Genomic DNA, 27,459 nt, shown 5'->3' on the forward strand with positions numbered 1-27,459 from the left:
TAGTGGAGTGTATTCACCGTTTCTAAAGAAAGCTTTCTAATTTCCATAAGATGGGCAGTCATGCCTTTCTTCTGAGAGCAGTACTTGTTGCAGTTTGTAGGCTACCATTATGCTTTACCTTAGTGACAGTTTTGCAAAGGATTAATTTATCTGTGTTTCTGTACTAGTACTCAGAAAAGGCAATTACATCAACCCAACTCTCAGTATTGATCAAGGGTTTTACAGAGAGAGAAGTAAGTAGTATCTAAAGTGACTGTCATAGAGAGAGTCAAAGAAAAATGGTTTTATGTCCACACCTACTCTCATGCAGATATACAACAACTTGATATGAATGTATTTCTGTCAAACTATTGAAAACCTGTCTATTCTGCACAATTAATAGTATATGCACAGTGGAGAAAGAGCTGTAAGTCTGGTTTACTTCTGGAAGGGTAAGGAGAAGCATAGTATTTTGGTAGAGTTTGCTGCTATTTTGCTATTCTGCAAAATAGAATTGTAATATCAATGAGACTAACCTACAAAATAAAGGTAAAAATTTAAAAAATATAAAATCCGTAAGTAGTATGTACACCATGACATTGTGCCTGAGAGGCCTCAAGCAGGCATTTCTCCTGTTCTGTTTGAGCCTCCTCTGAGATGTTGAAAAGAAAAGTCCTTACAAAAGGCCTGCCATCTTATCTGTTTTACAGAACAACGGAGATGTGTAAATTGTGACTTTACAGGAGATAACTGAGGAAACACAATTTAGTTGACATGTTAGAGATCAATGGGGCTGGGCGATGCCCTCATGTAAAACAGACATCCTCTGGCTCGCCAGCACTGACTATCAATGTGGCAAATTGAGAATATATGAAGTTATTTGAAAATACAGTTATAATGTTTTAGCTGAATACTTGTTAATCTATTTATAAGAATGTATAAAGCAATAATATGTATGAATGTATTAAATATAACCATTGTATCATTGAAAGTAATATTTATTAAGTTGATAGTTAGAAACGATTTGGTTGTATGAATCCTATCAATGGGATGGAATTACTCAATATATTATTTTATACAAACTGCACATAGTTTCACACTGTTCATTTATAATTACTTTTTAAGTAACACCTCCAAAATCATTGTCCCAAGACTGAATAACATAAATAATACAAAACCTGAGCTATATTGAATGTTTTATGAGATTAAATTTAACACATTGGGAAGGAACTAGATATTTCATAATAATCTTTCAGATCCTCTGATATCCTCTCAGTCTGAGATTATGGACTACCCTCTTCAGTTCAAACCTCTGTAGCAAATGGGAAGTCTAAGTCGGGACTGAGATGTTATTATTGCAAACCAATGTTTGGTAAAATAATCATTTTTTTGTGGATAGGGGGGTATTGTTCTGTTGGAAGATCCAAGTGGACAATAACGTCATTCTGTAAGGAACATGATACTATACTATTGACCTTAACAAGTTTAGGATAATGGGGCAAAACCGGCCTCATAAAATCAAACCGCCTTTCTCACCGTGAGTAGGAAAAGATACACTTGGGCTTTAGAATCACTCACTGCTCCAGTGGTTTTTAAACTATTAAACCATAATAGTTGTTAGTGGTATATGTATATATATATATATAGAGTGGGAATTTAGGTAGCCACCAATTGTGCAAGTTTCCCACTTAAAAAGATGAGAGAGGCCTGTAATTTCTGATTATAGGTACACGCTAACTATGACAGACAAATTGAGAGAAAATCAGAAAATCACATTGTAGGATTTTTAATGAATTTATTTGCAAATTATGGTGGGAAATAAGTATTTGGTACCTACAAACAAGCAAGATTTCTGGCTCACAGACCTGGGATTCTTCTTTGGGAGGCTCCTCTGTCCTCCACATATCGTATTAATGGCAGCAATCAGTTTGAACTTTGTTATCAGTATAAAAGACACTCCATTCACAACCTGTAACAGTCACACTCCAAACCACTTATGGCCAAGACCAAAGAGCTGCCGTTATCACCAGAAACAAAATTGTGTGACCTGCACCAGTCAAAAGACTGAATCTGCAATAGGTAAGCAGCTTGGCTTGAAGAACCAATCAAGTGGAGCAATTATTAGGAAATGGAAGACATAATATCACTGATAAACTCCCCGATGGGGGTTAGAAGATTACCCGCGGGTAAAATGATCACAAGAACGTGTGAGCAAAAATCCCAGAACCACACGGGGGACTAGAATAACAGAGAGCTGTAACTTTAAAGTAACAAAGCCTACTAACGCACACACTACCAGGACTCAAATCCTGCATGTGCCAGATTTAGTACGCTAACACGCCACAGGCCCATCTGAAGACCTACAGAGGATTGGACGATCCAGAAGAGGATTGGGAGAATGTATATGGTAGATGAAACCAAAACAGAACGTTTTGGTAAAAATAACTAATGGGAGGACAGCAACGTGAGTTGCACCCAAAGAACAAATTACACCTACTGTGAAGCATGGGGGTGGGAAACATCATGCTTTGGGGCTGGGTTTTTCTGCAAAGGGGACCAGGACGCATTTGATCATGTAAAGGAAAGAATGAATGGGGCCAAAATGCGAGATTTTGAGGATCCTCTTCCATCAGCAAGGGCATTGAAGCATGAAACGGGTTTTTCAGCATGACAATGATCCCAAATACACCGCCTGGCAACGAAGGAGATTCTGTGGTTAAAAGGGTTTTCTGCTGTCCTGGAGTGGCCTAGCCAGTTTCAGATCTCTAAAATACAGAAAATATTTGGAGGAGTAAAGTCTATGGGTTACCCAGCCACAGCCCCAAAAACATCACTGCTCTAGAGGAGATTCGGCATGAAGAATGGGAATAAAATACCAGCAACGATATGTGAAAACCTTTAGAAGACTTTACAGAAAACGCTTTGACCTGTGTCATTGCCAACAAAGGGTATATGTTATAACAAAGTATTGGTGAAACGTTTTGTTATTGATCAAATACTTATTTTCCACCATAATTTGCGAATAAATTATTAAAAATTAAATGTGATTTTTGGATTTTTTTCTTCTGATTTTGTTGATGAAAAAATTACAGGCCTATCTTTTTTAAGTGGGAGAACTTGCACAATAAGGCTGATAAATATTTTCCACTAATATATATATATAACATATATATTGTGTAACCATTCGATTTATAAGGTTAAGCCATTTGTTCTCTTCATTTGTGAGTGCTTTGCTTTCCAATGGTGATGGATGACAAAGGATTTACATGGTGTTACTATTTTTATACTACTGAAACAGGAAGATGGAAGATACAGTCCTTAAACTGAGATTAAATTTTTTTTAAGTAGAATGTTAATGCAGATTTTTTATTTTGTTTGATTTTATTTATAAGAACCCCGGTGCTTGGTAGTGGTGCCAATAATTGGGAAGTACGATCTGAGAAGAAGGCCAAGGCGCAGTGTGATATGCGTAATGTTAATATTTGTGAATGTAAATACAACGAACAAAACAACAACGATATGAAACGTGAAGTTTACGGTTACACAAACCAAACGGAACAAGATAATACATCAAAAACAATGCCAACGGGTTACTTTAGTCGGAGTATAAATCAGAGACAACAGAAGCAAAATTCTGATTGGGAAAAAAAAAAAACCCACCCTGGCCAACATAGAAATACCAAACTAGAACACAAAACAATGACAAAACTCACACCCTGAAAATCAACATACAAGAGTCCCAGAGCTTTTAGGGCGTGACAGACACTCTCGCAGCATCTTTTTGAGATTTTGTTTTACTTGGTAACCCTTTTCCATGCAGTGAAATGACCTGTAGTGGTCATGGGTGGAATGTATAATATTTTTCATAATTTCATAATGAATCAACATAATAAACATCCAGTGTTTGTAAACGGTTTTGTTAATTTGGTTTCTGGTGATGTATATAAAGTGTAATAATGGGATAAAACTCAAAATGTAATAATTTGAACTCAATATCGTTTTTATTAAAAAAAGGAGGAAGTAAAGTAGATTAATTTAAGACTACTACCAAGAAACACTGTGTGACCCTGATTTAGCCCACACAGTAAAAGGTTCAACAAAATCTCTTTCACAGTATTAGTATAAAATAAAGTTTAAAAAATCTGAGCATACAAGTAGACTCTCAGTATTTGTATTTATTTATTTTATAGTCTTGTTTGCTCATCTTTGTCAAGGGCGCTAATAATTTGGGAGGTGATTGTATCTGTGGATTCAATTAGTATTATGTATTTATTTATTGGAATACATTTACAAAATTATTAAAACAAGGCATGTCTTTGAGACTGTTTTTCCCTAAATAAGGTTATATTCAGTGATCCATCCCCATCACAACATGAGTCCTACTTTCACTGTGCTCAGCAGATTGTTATGAAAGAAGGTGTAACACCCAATAGTAATACACTCATATCACCCCAGAAAGTTATCTTACTTCCTGTCTGAGATTGTCAAGCAACTCCTCTGACTCATGTTCGTAACTCTGGCCAATGTGTCACTGCAAGCTATGGAGTTAATGGATTGCCCAGCAAAAGCACACACGTGAATAAAACAGCTCTATCCAAGTCAGTTTTAAATTGTTACGTCTCTAACTTTCTGGTACAAACTCAAGGTGGACACAGGAAGAAGGCTCAAACTAGATTTATTACACCCAATAGGCCTTTTCACGATGACGTCATCTAATTCCGCCTTTCCACGTAGCAGGTTAACATTCACTTCCGTTAGCCCGTAACCTAGAGACTTCTCAACGAAAAATACAACTGTTGACCACTAACTAGCAAGTAGCTACTTGAAGAAATTCCAAAAGGTGCGTTTTAAGTTAAATTAGTAAAGTTAAGAGTAATAATGTTTACGTATATGCAATGGTTTGTAACTTGCTAACGTTATTGTTAATTCATAATTGTTCACGCTGTAGTTACTTAAAGTGGGCTAACGTTAGCTAACAACAACTTAGTACCAGATACCGATAACGTTAAAGGTAGCGTTACATTGCTGCCTGGCTGTAATGTAACAAGTTTACTTAGCTAAGCTATCTAACCCTTTGTTAGCAGTTAGTTTATTCATGAATGTATAGTAACTCCCTACCTATTCAAATACTGTTGTGCATGATAGCTAGATAAATATTGATTCCTGGTCAAAGCTGAATGTTAATTTAGCTGTTTCTTTTCTCTGGTGTCTGTATCGCAACAGTATCCCATCCAACACCGAAGCATTGGAACAATCTTTCGAGAAGATGCTATTGCAGTGTACCATTTTTTGTTCAAACAACAAACAGAAATTCCCGCTATCTGAGTTTTCACGATTTCCCTGTTGATGGAGAAATACGTGCCCGTTGGGTGAGGGCGATCAGAGAGGGACCAAGTTTTAGAGATTCTTCTTGGGAGCACCTTTGTTTGCAGCGCACTTTCCCCCTGAGGATAGATACACATCGGCCAGTGGACGGATCCGTATTAAACAGGGATCAGTGCCGTCTAGATTCCACTGGAATGATTGGGGTAAGGGATAGGTAGACAGCGTTAAACGTAATACTACTGTAATCCAATAATATATTACTTGTACAAATGTTTAATAATTTAATCCTGATGCATTATGAAGCTATTACATTTGTCATTTTAGGGACTGAAAAGTGATTCACCAAAATGTATCATGACAAGCATATGGTTAATTTCACACATATAGGAGGCGGCTCACAAGCTCGGGAGTCAGTTTAACCAGCGAGCAAGAAAGCCGGTCTTGGTGTTGCTGTCCTGGATGATTCTGATCATGAGATGCCTGACAGCACAGAGGGTGCTTTGTCTGCAGTGACAAACGATCACGACTATCAGCCGTCCTTCTCCTGGTTAGTATTACAAATAAGAGTAACCATGTATCTGTTTAAAAAAGACAAAGTATATGGCAGTTAAGTAAAATACTATTTTATACTACGATTTGGAGTAACTGGTCTCTCTGAAAAGACTTGGCGTTTAAACCTCATCCATCTTAGAAGCTTCTTCAGTTTTAAACTTACTGAAAATGGGATGGGAGTAGATGAGTAATAACTAACCTACCAACATGTATGCTTTTTTCTTCCCCCTCAAGGTGCAAACTGACAGTGCTACTCAAAAGAATTCGAGAGTTGGAGCTGCAGAGTGTTGTCCCTAGAAATTGAGATCCAGCACCTGACAGTTAAGTAAGCAGCATCCACTCCCTTTTTAATTTTTGTGTCACAGATAGACTATCGCTACTACACAACGATTCAGCTCAAAGGAGGTCTCTTTTTATTGTTTTGGGATTCTGTTTATCCTCTCTGCTTCACGAGCTTGTATATGGTCTAAGGCACAGCAAACGGCACATGTGACACCTAGCCCTCACCGAAAACTTCCCGCCATTGATGAACTATTTATGTTTTCTGTGTCGTGTTGCAGCTGGGCTTCAGGAGAAAACCTTGTCTACCATCTTTGAGGTCAGCCTGTCCACATTTAGCCGCATCATTTTAACATGGACCAGCTACCTTTACCAGGTTCTTGGCTCACTGCCGGTGTGGATGACAAGAGAGCAGGTGCAGGGCCACAATGCCTGATAAGTTCAAGCTCTACTGTGCCCCTCAGGGGTGAGAGTATATAGTAGACTGCACCGAGATCCGCTTTAGAAACACCATCCTCCCTCTCACTACACAGTCAGAAACCTTTTCGAGCCACCAAAAATCCACACCACCTTTAAAGGGCTGATTGGGTAGCTCCATGTGGTGTTATCACATTTGTAGTCAAAGCTCTACACAGGCTCCATCCGAAGCATGGAAATAACACGGAAATGTCAGATCTTGCATTTACTTCAGCCCGGAGATGAATTAATGGCGGACAAGGGTTTCCTGATCGAGAGGAGTGTTGTCAGAAGTGGGGGCAACACCGTCATCCCTCCACTGAAAAAATCTCTCAGCTCAGCAGGGAGGACACTCTTAAGACCCAGGCCAGCCCGCCCGGGCGAGGATTTTAGTCGAGAGGGCCATACGGAGGTGTGAAGGGAGTACCATATCTGGGATGGGCTTGTTCCTCTTTCCACAGTGGGTTCAGTGAATCAGCTGTGGGCCATCTGGTACCTCATGTCGAACTATCAGGGACTCTTCCCGACATTGAAGTTTAGGAGACAAACCAGTCTGATGTTTTTGTCAACTGGAAGTTGTATAGCTTTCTGGAGTAAGCTAGATGGGCTGTAAATAGAAGTACTTTTTATATTACGTATTGTATGTACAAAAAAATGTAATATGAATTAACCTTTGTTGGTAATTTAATTGATCTTAATGTTATACTGTATGTTTTTGTTAAGGGAATAATCTTTTTCATAGCGCTTATTAATGAACCTAATGTGATATATTGTAAAATATCCAACTATTAACCATGTTATGTGCTTATGTGTCATTGGCACTGATGGAACTATTAAATATATGTTTGCAAGCAACTGCTTCAATCCTTTTGATTTTGGTAAGAAAGCATTTACAACATCGCAATCCTCAAAATTTGTATTTCAATACATAGAATACCAGTATATAACACAATTAAGAAAGGGCGGGGCATTAGCCATTAATACATTACTGACTCTTATCTTACAGTTGATACAAAAAAGTAATATTAAAGAAAAGAGGCTGCAAAACAGAAACTTCGTCAGCTCATAACCTTCGCTAGCATAGGGCTAATTTAAGCTAAATAAAGATAAACACGTACCTTCACCAATCAAACAGGTAACCTTCAACGAACAACCAGAGCCTTTATCAAGCTTCCCGATCTTGAAGTCAAGGGACCACTTGTCAGCAAGGTTCTAAGTCAGCTGTTAAGTTGTATGGTGGCAGATTGAAAGGGACTGGTGGGAACTCCATAATGATGTGCTACTAGCTAAGCGTTCTAAGCGACACCGGATGCTAAACACCAACCTGCATCGTGGGCAGAACGGAAGTTGTCTGATCGTCACGTGAAAAGGGCCTATTGATGCTTCAGCTGAATAACATAGATGATACAGAGTCACACAGTCTTTAACTACAGTACTGTACATGAGGTAAATACACAGTAGGATGATCCAGGCTGGGTCAGATGGCGGTCTGGCTCTGTCCTCCTTCTGTGAGATACGATTCCGCTTATCTGCATCCGTGTTATCTTCACTCCACTCCCCAGCTACAGCACATTGAAAGCCATCTCCTCACTTCCCACAGAAACTAAACAGTTGGACAGTAACTTAACCGGCGACCTTATCATAACCCAGACAGGTGGTTTCTATTAATTTCTGCAAAACATGTTCGTAACCCCAGAGTAAATGGCTTCTATCCGACCCTATGGAATCATTCTTGCACTCAGAGACCGGCCCTTTGACTTTCCCTATGCCTAAATACAGACACACATAGATTATTCGCAACCTAACCCATAACAGAATAATTACTACTGAAGTACAACCACTAACAAGAAAGGGTGCTCCAGGTCATAACGGTCTCCAACAAAACTCACTGGGCAAATACATCAGACTAACGTCCAATTTAAATCGATATTAGACGTTGGAGTTGTCAACAAATGGGTGTTCAGTTTGTGAAATCAATCTGTTGATTTTTGGATAACAATTCTTTGATGTTGGTATTGATAATGGTAACCGTTGACTGGACCAGTTGAGTCACTCACTCCTCATGTTCTGACATTAGCACTGACAGATGATAGGAGCCTGAAAAGGAAGTGACAGTTTAACATGCAGTCTGATGTGACAAATAACTGGTCTAATGAACTGAACTCTCCTCTCCTCATCAGAAACCTATTAGAAGAGTCTGTATACAGTGGCTTGCGAAAGTATTCACCCCCCTTGGCATTTTTTCCTATTTTTGTTGCCTTACAACCTGGAATTAGAGAATTAGATTTTTGGGGGTTTGTATCATTTGATTGACAATAACATGCCCTACCACTTTGAAGATGCCAAATATTTTTTATTGTGAAACAAACAAGAAATAAGACCAAAACAGAAAACCGAGCCGGTGTATAACTATTCACCCCAAAGTCAATACTTTTGTAGAGCTACCTTTTGCAGCAATTACAGCTGCAAGTCTCTTGGGGTATGTCTCTATAAGCTTTTGCCCATTCTTCAAGGCAAAACTGCTCCAGCTCCTTTAAGTTGATGGGTTACGCATAGTGTACAGCAATCTTTAAGTCACTACAGATTCTCAATTGGATTGAGGTCTGGGCTTCGACTAAGCACATTCCAAGACATTTAAATGTTTCCTTAAACCACTCAAGTGTTGATTTTAGCTCCAATATGCTTAGGGTCATTGTCCTGCTGGAAGGTGAACCTCCGTCCCAGTCTCAAATATCTGGAGAAGACTGAAACAGGTAATTCCTCAAGAATCTCCACACGTATTTAGCGCCATCCATCATTCCTTCAATTCTGTTGACCAGTTTTCCAGTCCCCGGTTTGCCGATTCGAAAAAAATCCCGAGCAGCATGATGCTGCCACCACCATGCTTCACTGTGGGGATGGTGTTCTCGGGTGATGAGAATGTGATTTGGTTTTGCGCCAGACATAGCGTTTTCTTGATGGCCAGAAAAGCTCAATTTTAGTCTCATCTGACCAGAGACCTTCTTCCATATGTTTGGGGAGTCTCCCACATGGCACCCGGCGATCACCAAACGTGTTTGCTTATTTTTTTCTTTAAGCAATGGCTTTTTTCAAGCCACATCTTCTGTAAAGCCCACCTCTGTGGAGTGTACGGCTTAAAGTGGTCCATGGACAAGATACTCCAATCTCTCGCTGTGTAGCCCCTTGCAGCTCCTTCAGGGTTGCTCTTTGGTCTCTTGTTCGCCTCTCTGATTAATGCCCTCCTTGCCTGGTCCGGGTGAGGTTTGGTGGGCGGCCCTATCTTGGCGAGGTTTGTTGTGGTGCCATATTCTTTCAATTTTTTAATAATGGATTTAATGGTGCTTCGTGCCGGATGTTCAAAGTTTCGGATTATTTTTTATAAACTCCAACTCTGATCTGTACTTCCTCACACAACTCCTGACCTGTTTGTAGAGCTCCTTGGTCTTCATGGTGCCACTTGCTTGGTGGTGTTCAGAGCGTCAGTGGAATGCGGAGGCGAAAGTCAAAACGCCCTAGGAGATAGAGAGCTTACTGTAAACGTACTTTACTCGAAAGTAACCAGAGTATACTCAACAACCTCCACACAGGGAGGAAAATAACCGAACTACTGCCGATGACGAATAAGCAATCACACACAAACACACTGAAAGACAGAGGGTTATATAGGGAAGACAATACAACCTAATAGGGAAACAGAGTGTTCACATAAAGACCAAACAAGTCAAACACAGAAACATTAGATCGGCAGTAGCTAGTACTCCGGGGACAATGAACGCCGAAGCCTGCCCCGAGCAAGGAGGGAGGGGCAGCCTTGGCTGAATCCGTGACAGGTGGTGCCCCTTGCTCCCAGTAAATGTTGCACTCTGGGGCCTTTCAGAACAGGTGTATATATCACTGAGATCATGTGGTACAGATCATGTGACACTTAGATTGCACACAGTGGGTGGACTTTATTTAACTTAATTATGTGACTTCGAAGGTAATTGGTTGTACCAAATCTTGTTTTTAGGGGCTTCATAGCAAAGGGTGAATACATATGCACACCACTTTGCCTCCGTTTATTTATTTTTTAGAATTTTTTGAAACAAGTAATGTTTTTCATTTCACTTCACCAATTTTGGACTATTTTGTGTATGTCCATTACAGAAATCCAAATAAAAATCCATTTAAATTACAGGTTGTAATGCAACAAAATAGGAAAAACGCCAAGGGGGATGAATACTTCGTTTACAGTGTAGAGTGCCCAAACCCCCTGCTAGGAAAGTATGCAAAGTCCACATGATTTCTAAGACTAAGAATGTGTTTGATAAATAAAAACAACAATCTAAGACCTTGCATTCATCCCTTGGGTAATGAGAAAAACTGGCAGCTCCACTGCAAACATCTATTTCTTCTGAGGGCTTTGAGATCCATTATACAGTACCATGCTGAGTTGATCATGTATTCATTCATTTGTGTGAGACTCCATAGAACTGAAGGCTGAACCTCGAGTAAATGTGTGTGTTTTGTGTAATCAATCATTTCGTCTCTGCAAGGCTTCAGTATCAATGGAGATTGCAATAGAGGTAAATCTCACTGCAGCAACAATGGACAGTGGTCAGACAGAACATTATCCATTCCAAACGAATATCTGACTCTCAGTTAAAATTAATCGGGCCCTCTGCAGAGTATGTTTTAATAAAAAGCAGAAATTAATCAATTCAAGTCAATGTGAGAAATTAATTTAGTGCATTTATTGGGGAATTGCCAAGCTAATAGAAATGTTGGAAGAGGGGATATTAATATTCTGTGAACCTAAATTGAGTCTGTCTATCTAGCGTATTGAAAAATAGAGAGTTTGGCCATGAGCAGAAAGGAAAGTGCTTCCGGGCTTTAACAACCTCCTGACTGGGTGACTCTGGCAGGGAAGCAGCCTTCTCCAATTGGTTGTTTTCTTTATTCTTGCTATTTTAAAACCCTCGTGAATTAAACTCTGTATACAGAGGAGGGTTGTCAGCTCGGTCAATGGTGTTGTCCTCCCGGGTAGAATGTAATAAGAATTATTTTTATATTATATTGTGTATAGTAATAACCTAATTGTCTTAGTTGATATTTGTTGTTAGGTCAAGCCAACCTGAGAAACCAGGACTTATGCTGCTTCATTTCCCCTATGCGCTTAAACTCAATACTCAAACAGTGGAAAAATCACTGAAAAGTCCCCATAATTAAACTTGGAAAGTGTTTTTTCGACGGTAACTCACACATCACCAGGTGCTGAACGTAATCGTCTGTGGCACCATAGGACCTTTTCACAAAATATTGTTAATAAGGAGCCGGTGGAGAACATTGGCAGAACCGGGGACAAACCCCACCTCCACCATCACTCCACTTTTGATCAGGTAGCTAGCCTTGTCACTGCCATTCTGCGGGACCCATCCAAATGTTCTCTCAAAAAGTACAAGCACTGAACAAATCCCAGTTCTCAAGATCGCAAAACCTGTCATCCTATGTAGTGAGCAGTTTGAGAAGTTTGAGCAACTTTTTACAGGCTTATGTTTACTGTGAACACTCAGGCTGCGACCCTGCACCCATTCCTACACCGCCAGACATGTGGGTGACCCCTGTCTCTCCATCTACTCTGCCACATACAAACTGCACTTGCCCCACGTCTGTGGGGAAACACCAGCACCATGCAGAGCTCGAACACAAGTGGACTCTTTCCAAGACTACAGGGTCTAGCACCCATCCTCTTGCCCTATCCCTACCTCAGAAGGGGGTAGCAGCCTGTCATTGCCACCAGGAAGAGAGGGAGAGCAGAGCTGTCAAACAGCTCATCATCGTCCCACAGTTCAGAGACGTTTTAGTGGCGCTGCACAGTGACTCACCTAGCTGGGTCAGCCTGGACACTCAGAATACAAACCAATTCATGCATACAGACACCTTTAGATTAGAACCTCTCAGACAGCCATCTGGACAGGACAGGACACTCTGTGATGTGACTATGAATTAAAAACTGGAGTGCCACAGATCAAAGACCACTCTGATGTAGCATCTCCTCTCTTTGAAGTTATAAGGTTACCCTGAGCACACAGCTTGAGGGCAGTGGCAACTTAATGAGGGGAGGACGGCTCATAGTAATGCCTGGAACGGAATCAATGGAATGGTATCGAACACATCGAATACATGGTGGTTTCCATGTGTTTGATACCACCATTCACTCCATTCCAGCCATTATGAGCCGTCCTCCTCAGACAGCTTCCTGTGACTCTGAGGGACTTATTCTGAACCACTTTAACCCAACCTGGCACAGAGAGTAGGCATTCCACATAGTAATAATGTCACATAGAGCTTTGTACTGTTGGGGCCAGTCCACTTCACACAGTCACCCCAACTCCTTACATCCACTGGCAAAACACATCAAGACAAAAAGTTATGCCAGAGATTGACCAAAAAGCCTCCAAGCTCCTGAGAGTTCCAGGAAAACATCCTCATTGCAATGCTACAGATCTACAAGACAACAGTGTCAAACAACGCATCCCTCTGCAGGAACCTGGGCCATGTTCTGCCAAAGCCCAAAACTTGGGAAACTTCCCTGAAACTGAGATTCCAACTTCAAACCTAGTTGAAGTACACTTATTTTTATTTATTTTCTGTTTGTTTCAAGGTATTTTTACAAGGTCGTTGAATTGAAACCCTGCTCCCCTTGGCAATGGGTCCTCAAGGCTTAGGGAGACTAGTTTCTGCTGGAGACAACAAACCCAGTTAACCTGTTAGAATGTTGAATGAGGATTATTGAGTGGGTTGAGACAGTTCTGTGTCTGTGTGTAACCCTTTACCTGCCTCATCCACTGGGAGGCATCCCATATCAGTCAAGCTTCACTGTTCATGTAGCTAATCTACCTCCTAGTGGCAGTACTAGCATTCTACACTGCACTACCAACTGAGTTCCTGATTACAGCAGCACTGCTTCACTCGACAAGATATGACAACACCAAAACAATTACATCTCTCGAAATTAGCCACACCAGGAACTTCAATTAGAAATATGTCCTTTATTAGGACAGAAAACATAGGCTATTATCTGTTTTATGTGACAAGATATACACTTGCTAATCAAAGTTAGTATCCAAACATTCTTCAAACAATCCTACAGCACACCTAAGAGGATGAGCAGTGAGCAGGTCACTGTAAAGTAGTGTTAAAGCCGAGTATTTTAGTATGGTGGAGTAGACAGGCCTAACTTTCCAGCATCCATTATAGATTGGTGAAAACAAGCTATAAGACAGGAACAGCAAATCCACCCCCTTTCTCTCGTTTATCAAAACGTCTTCCCATTCAGCCAAGATTCAATACATTTTCATCAAATTAAAAAAAACCTTGAACTAATTTTAACTAAAGACTATATAAATTGAGAAATAGGCATGTTATGTGTACATCGTCTGAATATACTTATAGAACGGGAAGGCCTCTGACGTAGTAATGCAGTGTGGTGCATACGGATACACATACATAGATAACATACTGAATCACAATAAAACCTCTCTTACACAAAGAGGAAGAAGAACCCATGACATTTTGAGGAGACGGATGTTACCGCCTCAAACTTCCATGGTCAAGTGGTTTTTCATAGACTATCATTTTCTGTCACCAGTCAAATCCTTGCATTCCCTTCGCCAATTCATTGCATGGATAGATTAACAACATGGAAAGTGCATGTATAGTGTTAGACTAAATCAGCTTTAAAACAATAAAAGTTAATTTTATTAGGAAAAAATACACCAAATTATTTCCAGGAGTCTGATTGAATCCCTCCACCGCATGTAAAGGGTAACAGATAGGTCATAGAACAGGTTTCAGACGTCACCAAAGGTTCAGAGCCAGGAGTAATGAGGGTAAAACCCGACATGGACAAGGTGCTGGGCCTTGAAACTGTCCTGGAGGCCTTATACTTTTCGACAACAATGGTGTGTAGTGCCAGAAAACAGGTTTTTCTACTATCGCGATTCAGTGACAGTTCAAAACCAGTTTCATGAAACTCACCAACTTAATGTAACGATTGGAGATTCTGTATCCACACTCGATCCAGTCTCTGGACGAGAGACACGATTAGTTAAGACTATTGATTATTAACCAAATATTGACTCATACTGTGAGTCAAGGGGATACGTGACAACCATAGCAGCAAAAGAACGCTCGAGAGGTTACAAGAATAGTAGTTACTATCAGGAAGGCATTTTATATCCAAAGTGCTCATATAAAGATAATGACTTTATCTATACGGTCCAGTTTTTGATTGGATGGCGTGGATAATAAAAATGTACTGTCAAATAGCTCTAAAGGGCCTTCAAACCTCAGATTGTGCCAGACAGACCACATGGTTGAAATTGAGGGTACAGTTAATGTTAACATGCAGTAAAAGACTACTACAGTGGAGAGTTTCACTGCAAAGGGTGCCAATAAAATATTTCAATATTTCCCCTGATACTGTAGCTGGGTCGGGACGACAACACAGAGGAGCATGATGGGATACTGGAGGGACTAGGTCTTCTTCTTCAGATCCTCAAAGCGTCGTGACAGGTCATCAAAGTCGGTGTCATCAGTGTTCGCAGTGTTCATCCAGCAACTCCAAAGGAGGAAGTGGGAAGCGATGTCGGGAACTGAGGGCAGCTCAGGAGGGCGTTGTTATCGATATTCTGGGATGTAAGGGGCCTTTGGAAAGAACAGAGGGTTTAGATTTACATTACAAATACACCCCAATGCAACTCGTTATGCAAAAGCAAGCAAATACTATCGTTGAAGAGATTGACGTGTAGGAAAGGATATATTCATTGAAAACAACTTACTAGAGACCTGGGATGGACCAGAAGGTTTAATTAGACAGCTCATCAATCTGAAAAAACACACGCATGTGTTAGACGTATCTCTACCCTGCCTGCGTTGACCAAATGTTAAAGTTCTATAGATACCTGAGAAGGCAGAGGAAAATAATATTTTGTATGTTAGTATGTGATTGGGGAGGAAAGAATCATTGAAGTAGTGCATTGCTGAGAAAGCCAACACCGCTGGGGTAAGAATGAGCAAAAAGCAAGAGCTAATAATATAATTCACCTCAAAAATTGCATTCTTCTACTGTGAAGAACTTTGCTTCCTATACATCCAGTAACATATTAGTTTGATAGCAAGCAGATCTTCTCTTTCAGCATATTATACTCACTCAGAGCATTCAAAGACAGTCGTATGCAGTTCAGCACAAGGTTAGTGATTAGCAGTTTCATACCAGCTATGGCCCGTTTCCACATTCTATCTGTTCTTATCCAATCCCTATCGTGTCGCTGTAGCATAGCACTGTGCTTGAAAAGAGATGGCACAAGCAAAGACTATAAGTGGAACTCCACTCTTCCCGAAGAGAGAGAACTGAAGCGTCTGTCCCATCTGTCTTTTGAGAAGCAGAAGGTGCAGGGGGGCTCCTGACACTTACAGACTCGTAGGTGGGGGCAGCTCAGCAGCTCAGGGGCCGCCCTCCTCTCATTGGAGGGTGGAAGTTGTTAAAGGCATCATAGAGTGCCAACAGAGGGGCCGATGAACCCTATGGGGCCGGGCATCTGGAAGAAAAAAATAGCGAATATAAATAAAAACATCCCATTCATATCAACATCTCATATTTTTCAGTCTTAAAGCTGGAATCCCATTAATGGTGAAATGAGCTATGTCTGTTAGCGAACATGATACAACGAGTTACAGCAAACAAGTAACACTGTTTTCTTCCCCTCTGACATCATTGCACGCGCGAGTAGAAAGAGCACACATAGGAAGCACTTTTTTTTACCCTGCGCACGAAGCACCTCGGGCAACAAAAACAATAACGTTCAGTGGTGTTTGTTTCCCCCTACCGCGGACTACGCCAAACAGAGTTAGGTGTCATTTATGCCACTATTGAAAAGAATGGTCTTACTGTCGCTTTGGGTGTTGGGTGGCTGAACGTGATGGGGCCCATGGGCATGGCTTCAGCGGTGGGCCGCCTCCACCACCTCCTCCACGCCTGGCTTCTTGAAGTCAGAGTCCACGTCGATGAGTCCCAGCCTCCTCGCCTGTACCCACACCCTCTGGCTGCGAGGCAAAATCCAATGTTATTCATCACGATTCGTAAACAAATTTGTAGACTAAAAGTTGGTGCATAGTCAATCAAGCGTCTGCATTAGCCATGCAGCATTTGTGGTGATACGGCCTCTGCAGAAGTCAGAGGCATTCATACTGCTTGCGGCGTGTGAGCAGCGCAGAGCTGATGTCAGGGAAGTGAGAGTTTGTGTTTATAAAGGACCTTCCGCCCCCACATACCGTCAAACAATCATGTGTGCAGGCCTCCCCCCCGGGAGCCCTCTGCAGCTGTTAAAAATTCCACGAGGCGCCTGGCGACCATGTGCAGAACTTGGTTGGCCTCTGCATGCCTCCGGAGGCTGCATGGGCCCAAATCCCCACACCCTCCACTCTGAAGCCTCCGACCACATTTTTGGATCAAGCATAAAATTGGCTTTAACAGTGAAATGTTTACGGACCCTTCCCAACAATGCAGAGAGAATAAAATAGAGAAAAAAACTGAAAAGTAATTAATAATGAATACACAATGAGTGCTGTGATAACGCTTATATTTGCGGGGTACCAGTACGAGAGTCGATGTGCGGAGGTACGGGAAAGTGGTGGGTAGAGATGTACACATATAACCAGGAATAAAGTTACTTGGCAACTTGGATGGGTAATGAACAGTGGCAGTGTATGCCTTGATGGAGTCAAAGGTTAGTGCAAAAAGGGTAAATACGAATGGTCTGGGTAGCTATTTTGTTATTTGTTGTGAACCTATTCAGCAGTCTTATGTGGCTTTGGGGAAGAAGCTGTTCCAGGGTGCTGTTGGTTTTCCAGACTTGGTAGTATATAAATAGTAGAGTCCAGTCAGGGTCCTTTTTGAGGAGACAGACACACAAGTGAATGGTGGGAGGTGAACTGGTTTCATCATCGAATGCTCACTCTGACCATAGCGTCTGACTCTGGGCACGTTGTAGTTCTTGGCAATCTCAATGAGGTAGCGCTTCACCAGGATGTAGGAGGAGCCTCTACCTCAGTTTATGCATGAGCTATGGGGTAAAAGTAGAAACAGAGGAAATATGTTTTAGGCACACAGAAACAAACCCATCAACATATATCTTCCAAGCAGGACATCTGAAAGTTCATACCCTATCGTGTGAGTCCCGATTTGGTTTGTCCTGGAAAGCTTGCCTGCTCCTTGCTGTATTTGGCACACAACTGGTCAGACACCTGTGGGAAGCACAGTATCAAGGATCATTATGCAACCCAAAAGTGTACAAGCTGCATTACATTTTTTTTACTGAGGACTAGTTTCAAGCTTTATTAGAGTAAGTATGTCTGAATTCGCATCAATGTGCATGAGTCCAGCAAGATCTTGTTTAGGTTCCTTCCTTGACAAGGCAACAACTTAATAAGAAATAATTAAAGATAAGAATTCAAACAAAGTATATGGCAGTACAATGGGAATAATGCATTGTATAAGTATATTACAGGAAAATGCAATTTCTAGTCCAATAGTTACATTGTATTTGTGAGAAGGGAGTGTATAAGTGTTTAAATTAGGCAGTATAATAGAATAGTCCAAGCAACTAGGCATGCTATCTCCCGGGAGTCCCCCAGCACATGGCACATTGCATACTACTCACAATTTTGAGCTCAAATTGACCTCAGACTGCAGACCGTAGAGGCTGCCCAGATGAAGCGTGGGCAGCCTCTTTCCAGACCAGGGTACAACTCCCTGTCCAAGAAATAGACAAATGAGTGTTGAGACGGGGCTTGACCAGATTTTTTTACTGTGTACAGGGCTTGACAAAATTTTTACTGTCTGAAAGTGAATGGAAAAATGAAAAATGTGAATGTCAAAAAATGAAAAATTCTCTGCTAGCACCATAGGCCCAAGGGGTGAGCTTAAAATGAGTATTGTATGAGTGCAACCGAACAACTTTACAAATACAATTCTCATTAGAATATGAAGAATCAGAAAAATGTAGGCCACCCCCTCTATATATTGACTTCTATGCATATTCAGATTGTCATAAAATAGAACACTGCCCTTAAAAAAATACAAATATGTCTTCTTGTCACATACACCCAGATAGGTGCAGTGAAGTAATGAATTTTACTGGGTCAGCCATGATAGTACTATGCCCCTGGAGCAAATTAGGGTTAGTAACTGTCGAAGAGACACGTTGACAGATTTCTGGGTATTGAACCAGCAACTTTTAGGTTGCTGAGCTCAACGCTCTAACCTCCTGGAAGCTGCACCTGCCGCCCTTTAAAGAACTCTCATGGAGGATGGTTGGCAATTCTTAAATAGCCTAAATAATATTTTTTGCATTACGTACAAGCAAATATGTATGTCTTTATTAAATATTTCCTTATTTAATAAATAAAGGGATCAAATGGCTTAGGCAGGCTACTTCAAATCAAGGCCCCTAAAATATTAAGGTTTTTGTGGGAATCTAACAATGAGATGAGAGAATTTCACAATTAGATACTCTCCAGGGCCGGAAAATGCAATATAGTGATACTCAATAGTATTGTGGCAAGAGAGCAAAACACTAGCGGATTTCACTATTTAGAAAACAGCCTTAATGTTGGAAACAAACATTATGTTGTCATCCAGAGTCATTTATGTATTTTCAAGCTTCCTGCTTTATATTTTACACAGCAGGATTTTAAAGGACCAAAGAGTTACTATAGTATAGTCTCAGCCCTAGCTATTCTAAGAATATTTTTAACACTGTCAGAATGACATGTCCAATGTTAATTGAGGAATAGAAGTCAACTCCCAATTTGGAGTACTTGACATGCGGTTTTTATAACTGGAGTAAGTTAACGCACCCGTTCATCAACAATAATAACCAGTCATTTATTCAAAATGCTGGACAACACTTTTTGGGATATAGGACATGACAATGACATTAAATTCATACTATTAAATAAATAACCAACTACCAAGATAACTTGCTTGAGCTGCGATATGTTTTGAACTTTGGCTAACTAGTCAGTCATTAGTCTAACATTATTTTTGTAGGCCATAGCCTACCTGCTGCAATATCTCTCCTCCAGGCCCAATCACATTGGCATAAATACATGGGGATGCCCATCGACTTTTTCAGAATTTTCTGTGGCTGTATGATCCTGTTTGCTAACCAAGAGTAGCCTTACGACTGAATAACTAACTAGCAAGGAATATCCCAACAAATATGCTCTGCGCTTTGATCATCTCGTGACATAAGACCATATATCAATGCAATAATTCTACTCACGATTCGCTCTGCAGAAATTTCAGAACGATCGCAACACATTGCTTGCGGAAGGACACTGGTTCAATTCTGATCCTGAGCAATTTTTTGGATATAGGGATTTTTATTTGACACACTTGTCCATACAGACAACACAGTAAAATCTATATTCTTCTTGTCCAACTATTTGTCAGACCCAGAGTAAAACAAGCGTTAATGTCAAACCCTGAAGGATAACCTCAAACAACCATAATAAGGCCAGGAGTTTTCCTTGACTAGGAGAATTCTGGCTCTTCTTTCAATTGTCTTTAATCGATTCCTTGCATCCGCTCTCATCGCTGTCTCAAAACGCACATGGAAGAGAAAGTCAGGCTCCTCCCCTCTCTAACCTCATCCAATGTGTTTTGAGGAGGCTGGGAGCAGTGCAGAGAAATAGCTAATTGAGAAGAAGGCCTTGTCCGAGTCTCTAGGCTGGCTCACTCACTTCATGGACTGGATGAGGCCAAAGCGGGTGACAGCAGGTCTGAGTACAGTTCTGAGATCTCATGGCCTCTACCAAGTAGTCCTCTCCTGATGATATGCCCCCTGCGGATCCTTGTAAGCTCATCCTTCCCTGTTGACAGATAGTCTGCAATCTCCTTCCGCTGCCTTCTGAGCTAAGCTCTGACTACAAAGAGACAGAAGATCCATTCTTTAAGCATGTATTTTAAAAAGCAACCCCGAGACTACAAACATTTCAATGAACAGAGACTAGGCTATAGCTTGCAGTGTTTGTGTGGTGTAGTTGCCAGGCTCACTTTTCTTTTTCTCCATGAGCTTCAGGCGATTGATCACCAGTCTGATTGACCCGGAGTCTTTCTGCTTTAGATCCTCCCCAAGCATGATGGCCAGCTAAGAAAACAAAATCGTTGGTATTGAAAGAACAATACATATGGCAAGTCTGACAAGTACTTTGCCACACTGACGTGCTGTCATCACCCTGTCTTGTTTTCACATCCTTTGTTCAGAGAACGTAGAAGATGACGCAGATGAGGAATAAGGAGAGGGAATAAGGAAAATTTCGACCCTAGTAGTCATCACCATCATTGAGCTGGTTAGTGGTCACACAGTAACTACAGCCAGAGTGGGACTGAAGCGGACATATAAACAGACAGCCATTGAGCCATATGGCTAATTTGGCTAGCTAACTAAACTGACAGTAGTATTCACCCTCTGGAAACCAATACCACTTTCTGTATGAAGTACAGAAATACACACGATACTTTGTTAGATTAACTAAATCCATGTTGATGGATCACATAGTAAAGGAATTGGTTGGCTAACTTCAATGGTTTGCACAACCGGGATGAAGAAATCTGGTTATTTAACTACTGGTAACGTTATGCTATTAACGTTAGCTAGTTTGATAAACAAAGCGGTGCTGTTCGATTAAAACCGTATCCAGTTAGCTACGGTAATGTTACCTGTGAAACGATCAACCAATAAGCCATGGTATATATTATTTACATTTTATATCTAATGAATATAATTTTTTGACATTACCTGTTACAGTGTCTTCGATAAACAGCAACTTGTCGGTGTTTGACTTCCGTGAATGTGATCACTTGCTTCTTCAATCACAAAAAGATTACTGAGTGACGTCACAGGAATCTTTGCCTGAAAACGTGGGCAGTTCACATCTGCTGTTTACACCACTTGAAGGCATTAGTGGTTGGAGGCCATGTTAGATTTTAAATAAATTAGACCCAATGCCAAAAATACTTACGTACATATCTCCATAATTGATGATGAAGCATGAGAAGACGACCACAATATATCTGTGGTCAAAGCTGCGAGAGCAGCAAAGCTGGACCTAAATAACAGCTAAAATTTTTAAAACCAGAAAAACATGTACCATGAAAAATAAGCTGCTGCAAGTAGTAAGTTTGAACCTTCAGCAATAATCACTAATTGAATCAACGATTTAGCTAATAATAATAATACATGTTTTTATCACGTAAACGGATGAATTTGCAGTAAAATGTGGATTTCTGGCATGGTCTACTCATTCCCACCCAGAGCCGAGTGTCTACGGGTTTCGCTCCTCCTTATGGATTGATAGTTAAAGATCACGGATTATTAAAAACTTCTCACCTGGTTGTCTGAGTCTTGATTTAAGCAGCAGCAGACACTGGACCTCCATGGAATGACTTTGGCACCCGTTTTGAGTCAGACATAATGAAATATCACAGGCCTAGACCAAATTATGGTTGAGTACACTTGCCCAAGGCATCAGCAGATTTTCACCCCTGCTGCCCCAGATCGATTAACTGAACAGATTAATGGTGTAGATCTAATTGGTCACAAAAGTCTGAATAAATTACATAATGACAAGTCTTGCTTTTTATTGTGAGTTACAAACTTACGGCTACTGGTTAACATAAATTACAGCTTTCTCGTTTGCTCAGCCTCAAAGAAATGTGCATCATCCCATAACACATACATCATCATAACAATCTAAATTCTGGGGCCAGTATGCGGCAAACCCGAGAAAAAAACATGTATGCACTAACTGTAAGTCGCTCTGGATAAGAGCGTCCTGCTATAAATGACTAAAATGTAAGTAAATATTATAACCAGGTTTGCTGGCTGAGACTTTATTTTGTGTTTCTTCTTCTTGGAGCCGGGTCTTGGCTCCTTTGATCTGGCTCTTCCCATGGTCTTGTAGTTGGAGAAGAAGGCAGAGGAGGAGCGGAAAACTTTATCCTTTCCTCATCCTTGAACAGAGAACAAATAAAAAAGGCTCAGCATCACTATTTTTAGAAACTATTTGCAAGTGTGACTGACAACAGATAAGCTATTGTAATACATACAAATGAAAATGTGTGGAAGCACTATTGGCCTTATCAGTCTATAGTGCTCACACAGAAATATAATGGAGGGCTTGTATTTGGGACAACGTTAACTAAAATATAAAAAACGGAACATGCAGAAAAGCACAGCCTTCCTTCAATGTTGCTTTGCCTCCTTTGTGAGTTTCTTGAGGTTTTCTGCCACCTCTGCCTTTGAAAGTTGTTTCTTATTCTCAGTTCCTGACAGCCTCCTTCCCAGTTTCTGTCTCTTCTCCTTCCCTCCTGGATCTTGATCCTTCACCTTCTTCTTCTTACGTCTGTCTCGTTTCTTGTCTGTGGAGGGTCTTTCCAAGTCACCCAGCACGTTATGTGTTCTTCTAAGATCAGAAAGGAAATGGTGTTACCCTGTATCCTCAAGCATCTACTAAAAATACTATGATGGACAGCACAGTGGTTCATTGGTTGTCTTCAACCTTGAATGCTTTTGTTGCGTCAGTGTCCTCTACTGGAATATGATTTCCCATAACGTATTGTGAAATGTTGTGGAAAGGTGTATGACAAAACCTTGACTTCCTCTGGAGCCAATAGAGTTAAGCATTACTAGCACTGACACAAGGAGCGACTTCCTCCATAGCAATAGAGAGGCAGATTGGAAACCTTTCACTTCAGGAACAGGCTGCACTATTTTAAAAAGCAACATCAATATTGTGCAAAAAGCGTTTCCACATTTGTTTAAAATCCTTCAATTATAAACTAGGTTGTTAGAATCCTGAATGCTGATTGTCTGAAAGGCCTGGTATATCAGACTGTATACCCGTGTATGACAAAACATTTATTTTTACTGTTCTAATTATGTTGGTAACCAGTTTATAATTTAACAGAGGTTTGTAGGTATGGCCAATAAACACATTAAGGGCTGTATCCAGCCATTCCACGTTGCGTCGTGCATAAGAACAGCCCTTAGCAGGTATGGTGGCCATATCTCCACACCCCCTTGTGCCCATATTAGCCCAAATATACCATCTTTAAAGACAATATAAATTCCGGTTGTCATGCAAATACTAGTGTTTAGTTAGGCGGCAGGTGGCTTAGTGGAGTAAGAGCGTTGTGCCGGTAACCGAAAGGTCGCTGGTTCCTGATCTGAGCCGTCTAGGTGGGCGTCCTCGATGTGTGCCTTAAGCAGGCACTTAATCCTAATTGCTCCTGTAAGTGAAAGCTCTCTGGATAAGAGCGTCTGCTAAATAACTAAAATGTAAATGTAGTTTAATGGGGATCCCCATTAGCTACTGCACGGCTATGCTTCTCTTCCTAAGGGTCCACATAAAACAATATAAATACATGACTTACAATATACAGAACAGTAATGAACAAGAAAATCATAAGATATTACATTAAAAATAAAATAAGAGTTATATATAGAAAGAGAAACGTAAAATACTACTTTAACACTATTCATATATACAGTTAAATTGGATCTTTAGAAAGGAAGTGCTGTGACACAGTATGGGTTTTTAAAAATAAACTTGCTTTTTGCCTGTGCCCAACCTCTGGTGGCAGAGGCATTCACGATGACATGGTTCTATACATAACTGAAGCGTTGTTTAAATCTGTTTTTTGGTTTGGGTACCGTGGCATATAGTGGTGTGTCTGGTGGAGTATGTCTGTTTGGAGAATGTGTAAAATGAATTATACAAGTGGTTAGAGCATTTTCAACACAACTGTTTCTTAAAGACTAGAAGTGAAGTAGTCAATTTCTCTCCCTCAACACGGAAGACTATACATGCATGTTGTTGATGTTAGTTCTGTGTCTGCAGTTTGGGGCAAGGGAGCAGAGCGTGCTGCTTTGTTTGGGGGCCAGCTGCAGTTTTGCAGTGTCCAGAGGCACACGAAACATTGAACTCACCGGTTTGGGTGTGAAGTGGGAAATTTCAAGAAAGCGTCAAGTTTAAGGAATAGAGAATCCATGAGCTTTTTAATTCTACATGGGCTGGGTTTCTTCTTCCCTCTGTCTTTTGCTTAATACAAAAGAAATAGATCGAAATAATAAAAATAATAAATTCAACAATAGAGTATTGCAATATAGAGAAAAATAGAGTATGTTCCTGCTAAAATATAATGGAATAACTACCTGATTCTGCTTAGAGTACTCTTGCTCACCAACCTCTGCCAAGACTCAGCTTACTCTTCTCATAGTCCAAAGTCAGCCTCTTCCTTTCACTCAAGCACCTATCTTCCTTGAGGCTTCTTTCTTTTACCTTTGTCATCCCACACCTTGGAAAAAAATACATGTCCCCAAATAAAAAATTGCCTTTGAAATGTGTTAATGCGGTTACATGAGACTAAATGGATAGACCTATATTTGTTTCCACCCATTTATGCACTCAGAATGAAACAGTGACACATTCAAAGCTGGATCCAACTGAGAATATTAGTTATTCAGTTTATTGTCAAGATCGGGTTAGCAGTATAAAAATGCGTTAGCTGACAAGCGTCACGAAAATGATCCATGCCGATTCAATGGTGCAGGCGTTGGTGTGTTGTTGAGATTATGAAGGGCCCCAGACTCTGTAGCAGTGACAAGAAGCTGTGTGGGAATCTTGGGTGACTCTTCTCAGCTAGTTTGATCTTGTTCTTGATACTATGTCTTGGTTTGGGTGTTTTGACTGATGTCATGTCTATGCTAAAATGGCTAGATTCACTAGCTAAAGCTAACCAACAGCTATGACGATGTACTTGAAAGACAAGTTCTCATTTGTGCCGTCTTATGTTTCAATAAACATTGGAGACATATAGTTTAAATATTGTCAGCAATCTAAACCAGCTTCGGTCTGTTTTGCCCCATAGTTAGTATGCGTTGGTTTTGTTGCTATACACTGACCTGGTCTTTAATTCTCTGTTTGATGATGTCCTCCCAGCTGCAAGTGGTTTCCTCTGTTGCTTGGGGGGCAGGAAAACAGGTAAATATTACCTGACTGAACAAACCTCTCTCTCACACACACCCACAGACTTCTGAAACTTGCAGTAAGTAAAAATATAAATAATCTTCAACAGGGCTAACTGGCTAAACTGAACAGACTGACAAGTATGTGAATGCTGCGTACCCATACTAGGCCGAGTCAAATGCCACATCCACCTCCAGAAGGCTGTTCTCTGGACAGATCTGAGCAGACACCTCTCACAGTTGCCATGGCTTCTCTCTCCCCGCAGCAGCCTTTTTCCCAAATCCTGGATCTTTCAGCCATCTGTGAGTAAATTTACCATTTCATTAATTATTATACATAAAGTTCTATATCTTGACCCAGATGAAACCAAATAAAATGAAATTACAACTGGTAGATATTCTAGAAGCAACCCTTGAGAAAAGAAGACTTGCCTTGTCTTATCGTTTCTCAAAAGGATGAAAGATTTGGATTCAAGGTTTTACAGCATTTTGAGACTTTCCTCAAGGAGTCTCAACCATCTCTTCTCCCTCACTGTAAATCATCTCCAGGTAAGGTTAAAAGAGTCCACCCCATTTCCAAGCCTCCTTGGCTTACATCTGCACTCTTCATCCTCCAACAGAAGTCCCTTAAACAACAAAGGAACAAACACAACACATTATCTTAAGTGCAAATGGTCTTCCCTTCCCTATGTTCCTATTGATGCAATTCCAACCATGACATTAATGAGACCTGTCAGCCACTTACTCATTTTCTTCATCATCATCTTCATCTTGCATACATCATACTGTTGTCCTCATCCTCTGCGTCTGATTGGTCAGCTGTTTGTGCGGAATCATCATCCACAGCGTCAAGAGAATGCTGTACTTCAGATTCCTGGAACTTTTCAGCTGCCAGAAAGAACATAACTAGTACATTCATCAGATTTAATCAGTGTGTTGGTCTACAGTAATGACCAGAAACACCAAAAACATGTAGCTGAACAGTAGCTAGGTCTGTGAAGAAAGAAAAGCAATATGATACATACTGCCTTGTCTTTTTTGTTTTTCTTTGGATAAAACATTTCTGAAAAGAGGTCTCTTCATCTTCACATCTCCAGAGGCAAGTCCTGGAAATAGTCTACATCATCATCCCCCCTCCTTTCCCTCTTTTGTCATATCGTCCCAAAGGACCTCATCTCTGAGAGCTTGAAGAACCTGTCATCAACCTCTGATGGGGACCTGATGATTTCAAACTCTCTCTCCCGCTGGGCATTTCTTCTGTTGCTTTGTTTTCTAATCGTCCCCATCCAAATCTACATCAAGTCCTCAAGTCTGTGTTATCCCCTCTCAAGGCATCCATAGCAGTTTTAAGCATGGGTGGTTCTTCTCCTTTGTATTTTAAATCCCCACTTCTCTCTCCTCTTCTATGTAAATCCCCTTATCTTGTTCATCCTGTGTCTGGCTCCTTATCAGCATCCTCTTCATTTAACAGGATACTCAGGCTGTATATCAAGGCAGCCTGACTCCTGCCGTCTCAAAGTGCTTCCAGCACTGGTATTCTGGGCTCAGCTCCTGCCATATCTGTTCCTCATCAAAGTTCTCAACCACCCAGCTGGTCCAGGGGCTTCCCTTTGGAGTCTTCTGAGCTCCTTGGGTTTTGTGTAAATCTGCAGGGTCTTGAGTAAGATGAGTCTGTTGCCTCATGCTGGGACTATACACACAAGAGAAAGATACCCAACTAGCAATGTTTGTTAACAGCATTCTTCCATTAATTACAGTAGATTTGTTGTGATCTTCTTCTCTTTGTGCAAGC

General features: G+C 40.7%; 1 pseudogene; it reads right to left on the reverse strand.

Moving 5' to 3' along the window:
• Positions 1 to 15,108: 15,108 nt before the first annotated feature.
• LOC123485884 lies at positions 15,109 to 27,350 on the reverse strand (annotated as a pseudogene).
• Positions 27,351 to 27,459: the final 109 nt, after the last annotated feature.

This window comes from Coregonus clupeaformis, unplaced genomic scaffold, assembly GCF_020615455.1.
Source record: "Coregonus clupeaformis isolate EN_2021a unplaced genomic scaffold, ASM2061545v1 scaf0892, whole genome shotgun sequence".
Lineage (NCBI taxonomy): Eukaryota > Metazoa > Chordata > Actinopteri > Salmoniformes > Salmonidae > Coregonus > Coregonus clupeaformis.